We start from the raw sequence: 14,548 nt of genomic DNA, 5'->3' as shown, positions 1-14,548 counted from the left end.
ACCCTGAAGGAGGCAGGGTTTAGCCTGTGTCCCTGTGCGATAGTAAGGTGCGTCAGGTGGGGCGCTGGCTACAGGGCAGACACTAGTCGCACTCAGTCCTCTTCCCAAGGATTCTTTCTTCTGAAACAGCCAGTCCTCAGGGGTGCCCAGGGCTGTGCCTGTGTCCTGTGCTGGTGCAGGGGGCCTGGGCCCTGGGGGCCGGGCTCTGGCTTCTTCCTCAGGAAATAGGCTGGAGGCGGTTTCCTTGCCCCATGATGCGGCCGGACGCCTCCAGGAGAGAGAACACCTCGGGTGAGGGGATGCCTGCAGGTGCGGGGAGACCTGCGGGGCCTCCGGGTGAGGCAGCTTGGGCGGAGCAGGATGGCGGCTGACAGGTCCCGCAGTCACAGGGTGAGTGGGGGGGGGGAGAGGCCTTGGCTGTGAGCAGACGGTGCTTCAGGCTGATGAGGGCCCAGCCTGGGGCCAGGCGGCCGGGGTCTGCACGGCAGTGGGCTCCGGCTGCCTTGAGCCACCAGGGATGAGCGATGGGAAGGAGAAGCAGGCTCCCGGTGAACAGCCAGACGTGCCCACCTCTCACCACGCCCTGATCGTTGCGGTAACAGCCCTCATGGATGGGAGTGGACAGGCGGGCTGCGGGGTCTCAGGGCAGCGCCATGGCCAGCAAGAGCCTGCTCCTCACCTCAGTCCTCAGGGCCCTCCCCGCCGCCTTCAGACGGGCACCTGGGCCACACTGGGCCACCCGCTCGTTCCCAGGAACCCGAGTCCGGCCTGGCTGCTCAGCCTCACTTCCACAGTTCGGGACACGGCGTCTGGTCTGAGGTCCCGGGAGATCCCGAACCCAGTGATTTCCACAGCCCTGCTCAAATCCTGTATCCCGCCCCCCCTCCCCCATCTCCCCAAACTCCCAGCACACAGCTGGGAGGCAGAGCTGGAGGCAGCGCACTGGGCGGGGCTCAGGTCTCAGGGACCCCCAGGATCCAGACTCTCTGTGCTCAGGGCCCATGGAGGGAGTGCAGCCCCTCCCCCAGTGCAGCCCCTCCCCCAGGGCAGCCCCCTGCCCCCCAGGGCAGCCCCTCCCCCAGGGCAGCCCCTCCCCCCAGGGCAGCCCCTCCCCCAGGGCAGCCCCTCCCCCAGGGCAGCCCCTCCCCCAGGGCAGCCCCCTCCCCCCAGGGCAACCCCTCCCCCAGGGCAGCCCCTCCCCCAGGGCAGCCCCCTGCCCCCCAGTGCAGCCCCTCCCCCAGGGCAGCCCCTCCCCCAGGGCAGCCCCGCCCCCCAGTGCAGCCCCTCCCCCAGGGCAGCCCCTCCCCCAGGGCAGCCCCTCCCCCAGGGCAGCCCCTCCCCGAGGGCAGCCCCCTGCCCCCCAGTGCAGCCCCTCCCCCAGGGCAGCCCCTCCCCCAGGGCAGCCCCTCCCCCAGGGCAGCCCCCCCCCCAGGGCAGCCCCTCCCCCAGGGCAGCCCCTCCCCAGGGCAGCCCCTCCCCCAGGGCAGCCCCCTCCCCCCAGGGCAGCCCCTCCCCCAGGGCAGCCCCGCCCCCAGGGCAGCCCCCTCCCCCCAGGGCAGCCCCCTGCCCGCCCCCCAGGCCTCTTCACTGGGGAGAGGGGCCCCCACGCACAGGGACCCGGTCAGAGCAGCTCCGCGGGCTCCTCTGGCTTCACTGTGAGGAAGGGTCACACCTGTAGGGAGTGTTTTGAGTTTATGTGAGCCAAACTGACATGGCCAGGAGGCAGCATCTGGAGGACTGAGGCCACGCTCCTGGGAACGGGTTTCTCCTGTGTTTACCAATGACCGCCGCCTGGAGGTGCTGAGCGCCACAGGAAGTCCTTGGTGATGGAGGGGGAGCGGGAGGAGGAGGAAGCAAAGGGGGAGCCTCGGGGTCGGATAAAAAGTGACAGGACTGAAGAGTGTTCATTTCAGACCAGCCTTGTGGCTACTTTGGGTCTGAGATTTCTAGGCCGCCTCAAGGGCCTCACCTGAGCTTGTCAGGTTAGCCCGCTGCCCCTTTCCACCCCCTGGAACCCCCTCTGTGCGGGGGGGCCTCTGGGAGCCCCTCTGTGCGGGGGGGGGGGGGCTCTGGGAGCTCCTCTGTGGGGGGGGGCCTCTGGGAGCTCCTCTGTGCGGGGGGGCCTCTGGGAGCTCCTCTGTGCGGGGGGTGGGGCTCTGGGAGCTCCTCTGTGCGGGGGGGCCTCTGGGAGCTCCTCTGTGCGGGGGGGGGGTGCTCTGGGAGCTCCTCTGTGCGGGGGGGGGTGCTCTGGGAGCCCCTCTGTGCGGGGGGGACATTGGGAGCCCCTCTGTGCGGGGGGGGTGCTCTGGGAGCTCCTCTGTGCGGGGGGGCCTCTGGGAGCCCCTCTGTGCGGGGGGAGGGGCTCTGGGAGCTCCTCTGTGCGGGGGGGGGGTGCTCTGGGAGCTCCTCTGTGCGGGGGGGGCCTCTGGGAGCTCCTCTGTGCGGGGGGAGGGGCTCTGGGAGCTCCTCTGTGCGGGGGGGGGGCCTCTGGGAGCTCCTCTGTGCGGGGGGGGGGGGTGCTCTGGGAGCTCCTCTGTGCGGGGGGGACATTGGGAGCCCCTCTGTGCGGGGGGGGTGCTCTGGGAGCTCCTCTGTGCCGGGGGGGGGGCATTGGGAGCCCCCTCTGTGCGGGGGGGGGCCTCTGGGAGCCCCTCTGTGCGGGGGGGGGCATTGGGAGCTCCTCTGTGCGGGGGGTGGGGCTCTGGCAGCTCCTCTGTGCGGGGGGGGGGGCTCTGGGAGCCCCTCTGTGCGGGGGGGGCATTGGGAACCCCTCTGTGCGGGGGGGGGGTGCTCTGGGAGCTCCTCTGTGCGTGGGGGGCCTCTGGAGCCCCCGGGTCTGCAGACGGAGGTGGGCGTGGCCGCGCCCCTTTCCTCCCAGGACACCGCCGCCCTGGACAGAAGCCGGAGCTGGGCTCCAGCGGGCTTAGCGCGGGGCTCTGGGGCCCAGGGGGCTGAGGGCTTTGGGGGGGGGGGGCTGCGCTGGGACGGAAAACGGCTCCAGGAAACAGAGGGGCCGGAGAACCGGCTCTTTGCACTGAAATCGCAGGGCGGGGAGGAGGGCCTGGGACCAGGAGGGTGGAGGGGGTGGGAAGAGGGGGTAGGGGCGGGCAGGGGGGCGTGGGGAGAAGCCCCGCCCCCGCCCCTGGACAGCGCTGCCCGCGGACTTGTGGTCAGACCGACGGGGCCCTGCGCACAGGTGCGGCGGCTCAGGGGGGGCCGGCAGGAAGCGGGGCGCAGGCGGGACCGGGGCGCAGGCGGGGACCGGGGCGCAGGCGGGGACTGGGGCGCAGCGGGAAGCCGGGCCTGGAGGAGCCGCCCCGCGGGAGGGCCAGGGTCCTGGGCCAGCGGGCTCTCCCCCGCCCAGCGCACCGAGGGGGCCCCGCCCGGAGCGGACTGTCCCCGCGCCCGGCGCCACCGGCCCGCAGCCTCAGGCGGGTCTCCGGCCCAGGACAGCCCGCGGCCATGGCCCAGGCCGCAGAGCCAGCGGGGGGCCCGGGGGCCCTGGGGCCGCGGGAGGGGGCACCTCAGGCTGAGAGCGCAGAGGCTTCGGGGGGCGCCGGGGAGGACGCCGCCGCGACGGCGGGGCTGAGGGCGGGCGAAGGCGCGGGGCCGGGCGGAGGGTGCGCGGGGGACGCGGGGGCTGAGACCCCAAGAGGGAGCGGAGCGCAGGGCGAGGCCGAGGCCCCCGAGGGCGCCGGGGACGGCGGGGAGGCCCGGGGGCGCGGGGAGAAGGCGGGCGGGCCGGAGCGGGCGGAGGGGGGGAGCCCGGGGCGCTGTGCGCAGGGCGAAGCGGGGGTGGAGGAAGCTGAGAGGCCCGCAGCCAGCGGGGCGCAGGGCGAGGCCGAGGCCCCGGGGCGCGGGCAGGGGGCGAGCCCGGGGCGCTGTGCGCAGGGCGAGGCGGGGGCGGAGGAGGCTCCGGGGGCGCCCCCAGACCCCGCGGGCCCCGGGGAGAAGGAGGTGGCGGGGCTGGCGGGAGGGGCGTCCGGGGCGGCGGGCGAGCCCGGGGCCGGGCGGGACCGCAGCCCCCCGCCGCTGGGGGAGCCAGCGGAGGCCCGGGCGGCGGGGAGCGGGGGCGGCAGCAGCGGAGGGCCCGCGGGGGAGCTTCGGGGTGCAGATGCGGGGGGTGCAGAGGCGGGGGCTGAGGAGGAGGGTGGGGCCCCCGGGGAGGAAGCGGCCCCCGGGAACGGCGAGGAGGGGGACCAGGAGGGGCCCCCGGAGGCGGGGGAGGCGAGGGAGGAGGCAGAGGAGGAGGAGGAAGAGATGAAGGAGGAGGAGGAGGAGGAGGAGAAGGAGGAGGAAGAGAAGGAAGAGAAGGAGGCAGAGGAGGGGGAGGAGGGGGACAGTTCAGTGCGGGGCCCAGACAGGGCGGGCGAGGAGGCGGCGGCCGGGGGCAGCGAGGACGGGGACGGGGACGGGGAGGCCGCGCAGCCCCGGGCCGCGGGGCTCAGCAACCACCTGCCGGCGGCGGAGGAGGAGGCGGCTCCCGCGAACGGCCGCGAGGAGGACGGCGAGGCGTCCGCGGAGGGCGCCCGGGGCCGCGAGCACGACATCACGCTCTTCGTGAAGGTGAGTCCGCTGGCTCCCGGGCCTTACCCCCCGCGGGCGGGCGGCCAGGGGGCCGGAGGGAGGAGCGAGCGGGTGTGGCTGGTTTGCGAGCTGAGGGGGTGGAGGTGTGGGAGTCAGGGTGCTGCCAGATCCCCCCCCCCTTTGTCCTGGAACCTTTCCTGGGGGGCCCCCAGCCAGGAGGTGATGGAAGAACTTAGTTTTTTAAAAAAATGCGCCAAGCCCTGTTGGTATTCAGAGCGGGTTCTGCAAAGGAAGCTCCGAAACTTAAGGAAAATGCAACCAGGGGGGTGAGGGGGTGAGGCGAGGGGGCGGGAGCGGCCAGCGGGCTGGTCACAGCCCGGCACGGGGTCCTGCTCGGTGGAAGCCATAGGTGTGTCTGGGAGGAACCTGGGCTTTTATCTAAATGATCATCCTTACTGAACATGGAAGGAAAGGGGATGGGTGACTCCCTGAGCGCCTGCCTGGCTGCCCGCCTCACCCTCATTCACTGGGAGGAGAGCGGGGCCTGGCTGAACCGCCCGAGGAGAAGGGGCTGCGGGGCTGAGCTCACAGGCGGTTCCAGGCGTCAGGAGCCCAGTGGCTCACAGAGGAGCTTTGTGCAAACGCCCTTTGGGGCAGGAATGCGCATTGCACTGGAATTCTAATCCTCCCCAAATGCTGGGCTTAGAGGCAGCGTGGCCCAAACCTCCCCGCGGAAAGGCAGCGAATTGCAATGAGCAGGAGAAGGGTTCCCAAGGTGATCAGGTGAGAATTTCCCAGCGGGAGGCCAGGAGGAGGCGGGCCTTCCTCTCTCCCGGTGAGCGGAGCAGGTGCTGCTCTGAGTCTGAATCCGAGGGGTCTGTGCTGGGAGGAACCTGAGGGCACAGCCCCAGGAAGGCCCGGGACCGGCCTGCGGGGGGTCCGGGATGGGTCTGTGGGGGGTCCGGGGATGGGCCTATGGGGGGGTCCGGGACAGGCCTGCGGGGGGGGGGGGTCTGGAACGGGCCTGCGGGGGGGTCTGGAACGGGCCTGCGGGGGGGTCCGGGGACCGGCCTGCGGGGGGTCCGGGACGGGCCTGCAGGGGGGTGTGGGACAGGCCTGCGGGGGGTCCGGGACGGGCCTGCGGGGGGGTCCGGGACGGGCCTGCGGGGGGGTGTGGGACGGTCATGCAGGGGGGTCCGGGACAGGCCTGCGGGGGGTCCGGGACGGGCCTGCGGGGGGGGGGGTCTGGAACGGGCCTGCGGGGGGGTCCGGGCCGGGCCTGCGGGGGGGTGTGGGACGGTCGTGCAGGGGGGTCCGGGACGGGCCTGCGGGGGGTCCTGGACGGGCCTGCAGGGGTGTCCGGGATGGGCCTGCAGGGGGGTCTGGGTTGGGGAGCCGGGTCAGGTGCCGCCCACACCTGCTCTCTGGGTTAAGAAACCGGGCTGCTCTGGGCGGCTCCCCCTGGCTACAGCTTCCAACCTCGGATACAGTTTGAAACAGTAACCGCTTCCCGCTAGTCCCCCTCCTCCATCCTGGCCCTCCAACCAGACGCGGGGTGAGAGGCAGTGACCAGGCAGAAAAGATGGGATCGTTTTGCTTCTCAGTGCCAGGTGCTTCAGCTGTTTGCTGCAGGATTTCACAGGGATCCACTCCCTAGCCAGCCAGGCCCTTCAGGACGCTATTCCTGCCCCGAGGCAGCCCTGGGGGTCCCGGCCCTTTGTCACCGGAGGTCCCGTTGTGCCAGCTTCCTTCGCGAGGACACGTTTTCCCGCCTTTAATCTGACCTCCCTGCTCCGTGCCCCTGCGTATCTGTGTGTGCAAGATCCACAGCAGGAAGTCAGTCCCAGCTCCGCCGGGCTGGGCGTCGCTCTGGGGAAGCCCCACGCACACGGGACAGGGCCCTCTGAGTGTCCCGTCTCTTCCGTGGACGGTGTGAGGCTCAGTCCGGGCGGCGATGGAGGTGTGAACGGGGGCCGCCTGTGCGAGGGAGCAGACGCCGACCAGAGAGCACGGGCCTCAGAGCTGGCGGCACCCGGGATCACGTCCCGGCTCGGCCCCGCTCTCGCTGTGTGACCGCGGGCAGGTGACTGAGCCTCTCTGTGCCTTTGGTGCTGATGGGCGAAGTGGGGACGCGGATCGTACCTGCCCGGGAGGTGGTGGTTGTGGGGATTCGGGGATTCAGTGAGACGCTCAGCAGGACTCCTGGTTGAAATCAGCTTGGTACTAGCAGGGGTGTCGCTGCCCCATTGCTGGCGCTCACACACGTTCACTGCGTTTGTGCAGAGACAGCTCCCTTCCGTCCTGCAGGTGCCACTCAGGGGTTGAGTGTTGATCTGTGAACCAAGAGGTCACAGTTGGATTCCTGGTCAGGGCACAGGCCCAGGCCCAGGCCCAGGCTGTGGGCTCCATCCCCAATGTGGGCCGTGCAGGAGACAGCCAATTAGTGATTCTCATCATTGACGCGTCTCTCTCTCCCTCTCCCTCCCTCTCTCTCTCCCTCCCTCTCTCTCTCTCTCTCTCTCTCCCTCTCTCTCTCCCTCTCTCTCTCTCTCTCTCTCTCTCTCTCTCTCTCTCCTTCTTTACTCTCTGAAATTAAAAAATATATATATTTAAAAAATTAAAAAACAAACGAACAGCCCCTTCCTACTTCATCCCTGCTGTTGCACTTCCTTTCTCTCTTAGGGCACCCCCCTGGGTACCTAACCCTCCCTCCCCGGAGCTCAGCATGTGGGGAGAAGCGAAGAGAAGCTGTGTCCCAGCTCCCGCTCCGAGCGGCCAGGGCTGGCGGAGGCAGGGCCGGATCAGGACGGCTTATCCTGAAGCTTTCCCTTTGATGACGGGCCCGGGATCACTTCATCAGGCATTCTTTTCTATTTCCCCTTTAAGGAAACAAACAGATTCCAAACAGTGAGATCGATTTTCAGGCCGCTGCCGCCCGATCCGACTTCTGAGGCCACTTAAGATGGTCTCAGGAGCGGCCGCGGCCTCTCACTTTCTCCTTATCCGCCCATCACCCTCTTTCGGAGCCACAGACACAAAGGGCCAGCGCGGCACCCAGGCGGGGGCCCTGAGCGGGCGCGCCTTTCAGTGTGTGACGCCGATGTGAAACCCGCCCGGCCGCTCCGAGCAGCCGTGCTCTGCCCGGTCCGGCCTTTCCGGTCCCTCTGGGCTCCCTTTTCTGTGGACCCTTCGGTCCGGAGCTGACCTCCGCCCTCCTGGTGTCGTAGGCGGGTGCAGGCAGGGGTGGCGTGTGTGTGTGTGTGTGTGTGTGTGTGTGTGGAGGGGGCTCTGTGCCATGGCTGACATGTGAATTATGGCTGATGTGTGAATTCACAAGGGTGAGCCCCATTGTGTCTCCAGACTTCGCCTGCCTTCACATGGTCCTGGGCAAACGCAGTTTAAGATGACTCTGCCTGCATCCCATTTGTGGACTTTTAACTTTTACATATTTTCCTTTTTTTGTTTTATTGCTTAAAGTGTTATCAACAGTAGTACATTGTCTCCTCTTTTTCCAATGGACCTTCCCCTGCCCTCACCCCCCCCTCCCACATGCCCTCACCCCCCCCCTGTCCTGCGTCCATTGGTTGTGCTTACATGCATGCATACAAGTCCTTTGGTGGATCTCTTAAAAATAAATGTAACGGTTCCAAATATACCAGCAAGTAATTGCACGTGGACCCAGTAATACGTCATAATAAAGCCTGCTTCTAGTTTTAGCACCTGGGGGTTGATGTCACCGGTCGGAGGGAGCGTTGTCACCTCATTGATTGGTTGTCTCACCCTATAAACGTGTGCGGATGAATTCCCGGATGTAAAAGAGCCAGAAACGTGTAGACTCGGCGAGGAACGCTCACTGGAGGTCTGGACGGCCAATTCATTGCTGATTTTCAGTTTCGTTTTCTCAAAGTGCTAGTTTGTCATCGAATGATAGGGTAGCCGTGCGATATTTAGTAAGAAAGGTTCTTTCCTTCTTTACTCTAAACAACAAAGAGCGGCTGTATAATAACATACGGTGTAATAGCAGCTGCCGACAGGAGCGCTGACCGCAGAGCACGAAGGGAGGGCGTGCCTGGCTGGGGGCCTGGGTGGCTAAGGAGATCCCACCTGCAGTCTGGCTCTCCTCAGCCAGTGTGCTCACTGGGAGGCAGGGTCTAGGTGGGCTCGTCCGAGATACGGATTTCCTGGCAGAGTTCTCTTGGCTGACAGAATCTCAGTGTGGCCGGTGAACAGCCCTGGGCCAGACTCTGATCCTTTCTGAGGTTATGTTCTGGACACCACACGTTGGACTATGAATGTGGAGTGACTGCTGAGCGGGGAGGCTTGCAGTCACACTTGGCTCTCCAGGGAGGTGAAGCTGAGGGTGGCATGAGGGAGACTCAAGAAAGACACGGTCTGAGTATTTGTCACCCAGAAATGCCTCCCTTCATCCATCCATCCATCCATCCATCCAAGCTTTGTCTCTCCGCCCAACCTTCGGCAGGACGGGAGTGGGTGGGTAGGGAATCTGTTGGGAGACCAGGAGGCAGTGGCTCTCAGCACATGTCACCGGAGAGACCACGTTGAGACCTGCTCTGTGGGGCTTGGTCCCCAGGAGCTTGAAATGGGGGTGCTATTTCCACAACTATGTGTGGACTGTGGATCTTGAAGGGAAATGAGCAAGAAAGCACTTCTGTGACGCTCATGATACTTTCTGCCATTTGTTTTTTTGAATGTCTTGTATAACTTGCTTACAAACCACATGTAGGACATCTGTGGAGGGCTAGTTGGAGCGGGAACTGAGGTAGGACATCATGTTTGCTCGGCTCTTACACGCATGTGCACATGTGGCATGTGCCTGTGGGGAGACGCACACAGCATCCTCCCCCTGGCAGGGCCGTGGGCTCTGGGAGGCACTCCGTCCGTGCTTCCTGGTGTGACTGGGTCAAGTGGGGCAACACCCAAGCCCTGTGCCCTCCTGCCCTGGCCCTGGGCCACCGTGGAGGCCAGAGCCAGCCTCTTCATGGGGACATCTGAGCAGCAGCCACGGACGTGGAGCCCACGGGGCTGTGGGGACCTGTGGTCCTCTGACCGGGTCCCTGTCAGGCCGAGGGGTCATGTGCTCTGGAGGGAGGGGGAAGTGAGCCACTGTGCTCACCTTGGGCCTGTGCTCCCCCACCACCCACCTCCTCACAGCGGGCCCTTCATGTCCCTGGTTTCCAGGGCCTGCTCGGCTCCATCCTGTCCACTCCGATGCCGCCTCCCGGCACTCCGATGCCGCCTCCCCGTGTGTCTGCAGACACCTTCAGCCCCGCCGCACGGGGCCCTGTGGGCGTCCATTCCCTGTGGTCTCAGACACACAGAGAGAAAGCCAGCACCGGAGGGAACGTGTGAAATGCAAAGCTCTCTCAGGGTCACAGCGCCCAGCTTACCCTGCTAGCGCGACGCGTGGGTTTGTCGCCTGCCGCGTGTGGGGTGCCTGGGGACACAGCGGCCCTCCGACTGCCGGGCCTGCCCTCCGTAGCTCCCCCAGCCCAGCGCAGACGCCAGGCACGGGGTCTGTCCAGTGGCTGGAGTGGGACCGCTGGGCTGAGCTCACGGTGGCGGGGACCACGCGGTGTGCTCCCCGCTGTTCTCCCGCCCCCGGCGCAGGTGCGGTCAGAGCGGACACCGGTGAGGCTGACGGAAGGGCAGGCCGGAGCGGGGAGGACCTGCGGCACAGCGGCTGTCACCAGATGCGGTGGATATTGGTCCCTTGTGTTGGGGGGACACACAGCAGGCGTTGGCTCACAGTTTTCCTGCATCAGGAACGTCCAGGAATCCGGGAGCAGCTTCGTTGGGTCGTTCGGACTCATGAGGTTGCAGTGGGGCTGGTGGCGGGGCCGTGGCCTCATCTGAAGGGTTGACCGGGACTGGAGGACCCCCTTTCAGTTCGCTGACGCACTCCCGCTGGCAGGAGGCTCAGTCCCTCGCCGCCGGACTTTCTCCTGCATTCTTGGAACTGGGATTGCCAGGCTGTGCATGGTTAAGGATTTGATGACCTTTATTAAACTTCCTCTTCTAGGAGGTTACACTGAACTGTGCTCCCCTGGCACTGCGACGTGCCCTGTTTGCTCCCAGGTTCCTGAATCCGAGGTGGAAAGGGTGCCCGTTGTTACTTAACTCACATCTTCCTTGGAGTGTATGAGTGACCCCGTCTCCTGCCCCAGGAGTAGAAGCCGGCGTCTGTAAACAATCTGGCCGAGAGGGAGGGCGTATGGGGTGACAAAACCCACGTTCTGCAGGATGTGGATCCTCTGCACGGGCCCCCGATGCTTGGTGCCTGCACTGGTGCTTGTCCACTGTCCTCTCACTTATCTGTCCACGCACCCTCTTCCAGACAGGGGCGCGGCGGGGGGCCGAGCCCGCGCTCAGAGAAGCCACAGGGAACAGGAGGGCCCGCCGGTCCAGCCTGGTCCCCGTCCCTGAGGCACTGACCTAAAGCGGACACTGTGTCTCCTTCCGTGGGGCACTTTGTGCTGGGGCTGCAGGGAAGTGGGACACGGGGCTCATGTCCGCTCAGGCTGGTGAGACCCGGGTGAGGGGAGAGACAGTCCAGTGGGAGGCTCAGGGCTGCTTGCAGGGTTTGGGGGAATGGGTGCTGTGGGGAAGGGCGAAGGGAGGGGAAGGAGGACTCCCTGAGGCCAGGCCTCCGCTTCCTCCTGCGTTGTGTGACTGTGACTCACTGCTCGGCCACCGGAGCCTGGCCCCGGTCCGTACGCCCGCGGTGTCACTAAGCAGGCTTTCCCGAACAAGGCGGCCCTTTGTGCGGCAAGTCCTGTGAGAACTTCACAGGGAAACAGCTTTTCGTCTCCGTGAGAGCGCCTGCTGGTACCGGCCACGCGATTAGGCGGGGATTAAGCGGGGCCCTGGCGTTTGACAGCCTAATGCGTCCGCGAGGCTGACGGGCCAGTCCGCGTGGCCGCGAGGCTGAACGGCCAGTCCGCGTGGCCGTGAGGATAAACAGCCAGTCCGCGTGGCCGCGAGGCTGACCGGCCAGTCCGCGTGGCCGCGAGGATAAACAGCCAGTCCGCGTGGCCGCGAGGCTGACCGGCCAGTCCGCGTGGCCGCGAGGATAAACAGCCAGTCCGCGTGGCCGCGAGGCTGACCGGCCAGTCCGCGTGGCCGTGCGGGCACTCCTGTGGCTCGGCTCCGCCCACGGGGACGTGGACTCTAACCTGAGGTGACCCGATGTCCCCCTTTTGGCAGGACAGTCCCGAGTTTTAACAATTTGTCCCGCATCCCATGGCGTTTTAAAGAAGTCCCTATTTTAGGACGCAGGACAAACTGTTAAAAATCGGGACTGTCCTGCCAAAAGCGGGACATCTGGTCACCTTACTCGAACCCCAGGAACCTGGGGACCAGGGATCAGAGCGAAGAGCAGTTTGGTTCAGGGTTCAGCTACGTGGGCCACGGGAGACCCGCCGCCTGGTCCTCGGATGGTTACGACGGTCGAAGAGAGGAGGCGCTGTCCGCCGTGGGGCCCTATTCGGGGTTACAGGCTTTTTGATGATTATGACGGTCGGAGAGAGGAGGTGCTGTCCGCTGTGGGGTCATATATGGGGTTACAGGCTTTTTGGAAAGGCCAGAACGGCACTCCCACCAAGGCACAGCTCTCAGACACGCTGCCGAGACCGCGCCGCAGTGATGGTGGGATGGTGCTGGGTCCCGGGCAGCGTGTTTCCGTGGGGAGTCGGCGGTGTGGAGAGAGGGAGGGAGGGACCACCAGGCCGGGTCAGAGGCTGCAGGAGGACAGGGCGCCGGGGTGAGGGGGTTGGGAGGGGAGCGCGGGCCACAGCACCGGGACAGACACCTGAACAGCCAGCCGGCTCTGCAAGCACAGTCCAGCTAGAACGTGACCCCAGGGTGCGAGCTGCTGTTCCTTTAAGAAGGAATGCCCGTTGTTCTCTCCGCCCGGGCCTCCTGCACTTGGGTGCCTTTTCCTCCGTGGGCTGACGGGGGTGAGGGGAGGAGGGAGAGGAAGGGTGTGTGACCGTGTGTCACAGGGTGCGCCGGCAGGGTGTCCGTACACGGCACTCACAGGTGTGGGGACGGCGGAGTGGAAAGGGGGAAGCTTGAGAGGCCTGCCTCCCCCTCCGCGGTGAGCCTGCTCCTGGGCCTGGCTCCGCGGTTGCCGCCGTCCTCGCCGGCTCCGCTAGGGGAGGGGAGAGCCGGGCCGGTGGCCGCTGGGGGTTCCTGTCCAGGGAGCGGCCCGCCGCCTGCAGAGAAGTTAGGGCTGTGGAGGAGCCGTGCCCGCACTCACGGCGAAGGGCCCAGCTGGGGTCGCTGGCCTCTGGCCTGCAAGCAGCCCCGACAGCCTTCTCTCCTGACCTGGGCAGTCACCCTGCACTCGAACCCGGTGCTACCAGAGTCCGGAGGGCGCCCTCTGCCTCCGGCTCTCTCCCGGGCCTCCTCCCTCCATGGTGCAGGGAGCCTGTCCTCACACCTGTGTGCCCGCATCTGCTCCTCCTGGGAGGGGTGGGCACAGAGCTGAGGAGGCAGAGGGGGCGCTGAGCGGAGAGGAGCCGGCAGGCAGGGGAGGAGGAGGACGGTCAGACGGAGGAGGAGTGCCAGGCCACCCTCCCCTCCCTCTCTGAGGGCACTCCCATCGGGATTCCAGACGTGGCAGGGGTGTCCGATCCGGGCAGGACATCAGCCTCTCCCAGGGGCAGTGGCGAGCCTGCACCCCTGTCCCCCAGAATCCACAGTTCGATGCTCTATCCACTGAGCCAAACCGGCCAGGGCAGGAAGCTACATGTGTTTCTAAAAAATTTTGCAAAAGAGCTAGAGAATTCCAAACAAATAGAGAAAGTTGAAATTGAACACTTTTAGAGAAGAGGAGGATTTCTTGTCTGTGGTTTCTCTGTCCCGCCCGCCCCACCCTGCGTCCACCCTCCTCTCTCCGTTGCTCCGAGAGTGGAGAAATCACAAATCTTCAGTTTTGTGAACTCCCACCAGGAGCAAAGTATGCCCTTCCCTGCTGATCCCAAATCAGGATCCTGTAGCGGTTCTACAGGCCTCTGTCCAGGCCCCAGGAGGCCGGGCCTCCGTATTGCTCTCCTGGTCTCCCCATGGGGTCTAAGCTGGGAGTCGGGGGATGGAGACCAGCACACCCTCGTCTTCCCAGGACTTTCCTGGTTTTAAAACGGAAAATCCTAGGGTTCGGGAAACCTAAGTCCTGGGCACATGGGGAAGGTTTAGCCTCTGACGGGCTGACATCGAACTGGGGGCATTCCCAACAGAACCCAATTGGGGCTGGACCTGGTAAAAGCGGTGGTAAGTCTGAGCGTGCATCTCCGGACCACTAGGGGGCGCCAACAGCAAGAGGGTTAGAACCACCACCGGCGGTGGCTTAAAACAGCTCACACTGATAGACCCCCTTACAGTTCTGTTGGTCCGAAGACAGGGGTCTCTCTGGGCTAAAATGAAGGCGTCCACCGGCCCCCATCTCTCCTTGGGGAACATGGAGCGGGGGGTCTGCGCCTTTGTCTCTCCTGCCTGGTTCCTTGGCTCCTGCTCCCTCCACACTCAGAGCTCCTCTCTCTGACCGAGGCGGGGACGCTCTCACCTTTAAGGATTTGGCTGGTTGGGGGTTGTGTGTTAAGACAGGCCCGCCTGCAGAGCCAGGATAACCTGCACCTCAGGCCTACAGCCTGACACACTGGCTGAGCCCCGTGTGCCGGTGAGGTGACATAGTCACGGGCCCTGCGCGTCAGGCTGTGGCCACGTCGGGGCCGTCCTGTGCCTGCTGCCCCAGAGGAAGGTCGCAGAGCTGGTTCTCGCTGTGCCATCGTGGCCCAGGCCAGGACCAGGATGAGCTGTGGCAGGGGCCAGGGACGGACCACCTCGGAGAGTCAGCCGTGGCATTTCCCTGGCGGCTCCTCGGCGTGTCCCCCGGCCCGTGGCCGTGACCTCTGGGAGTCTGGAGGGAGAGGGCAAGCTCGCCCGTCCTTCTTCGACAGCAGGCCGTGCCCTTGCTGAGTGCCTCGGGCTCCCTGGGAGCTTT

At 66.0% G+C, this 14,548-nt stretch overlaps 1 protein-coding gene across 3 annotated transcripts in view; it reads left to right on the top strand.

The window, feature by feature from the left end:
- Positions 1-4,413: 4,413 nt before the first annotated feature.
- Positions 4,414-14,548, top strand: part of CLIC6 (chloride intracellular channel 6) — a 20,754-nt gene continuing 10,619 nt past the window's right edge. Inside the window, exons 1-2 of one of the 3 annotated variants that reach the window (XM_045578825.1) lie at positions 4,444-4,464; positions 4,513-4,566. The gene's annotated coding sequence lies outside the window, so the exon portion shown is untranslated. Of the gene's footprint in view, positions 4,567-14,548 lie in introns of all 3 variants that reach the window. The other 2 variants (XM_045578824.1, XM_036430267.2) reach the window with 2 other exon arrangements.

The sequence above is a fragment of the Pipistrellus kuhlii genome, unplaced genomic scaffold (genome assembly GCF_014108245.1).
Source record: "Pipistrellus kuhlii isolate mPipKuh1 unplaced genomic scaffold, mPipKuh1.p scaffold_m20_p_105, whole genome shotgun sequence".
Lineage (NCBI taxonomy): Eukaryota > Metazoa > Chordata > Mammalia > Chiroptera > Vespertilionidae > Pipistrellus > Pipistrellus kuhlii.
Note: the sequence above shows the minus strand (reverse complement) of the source record. Positions and strands in the feature narration are given on the sequence as shown.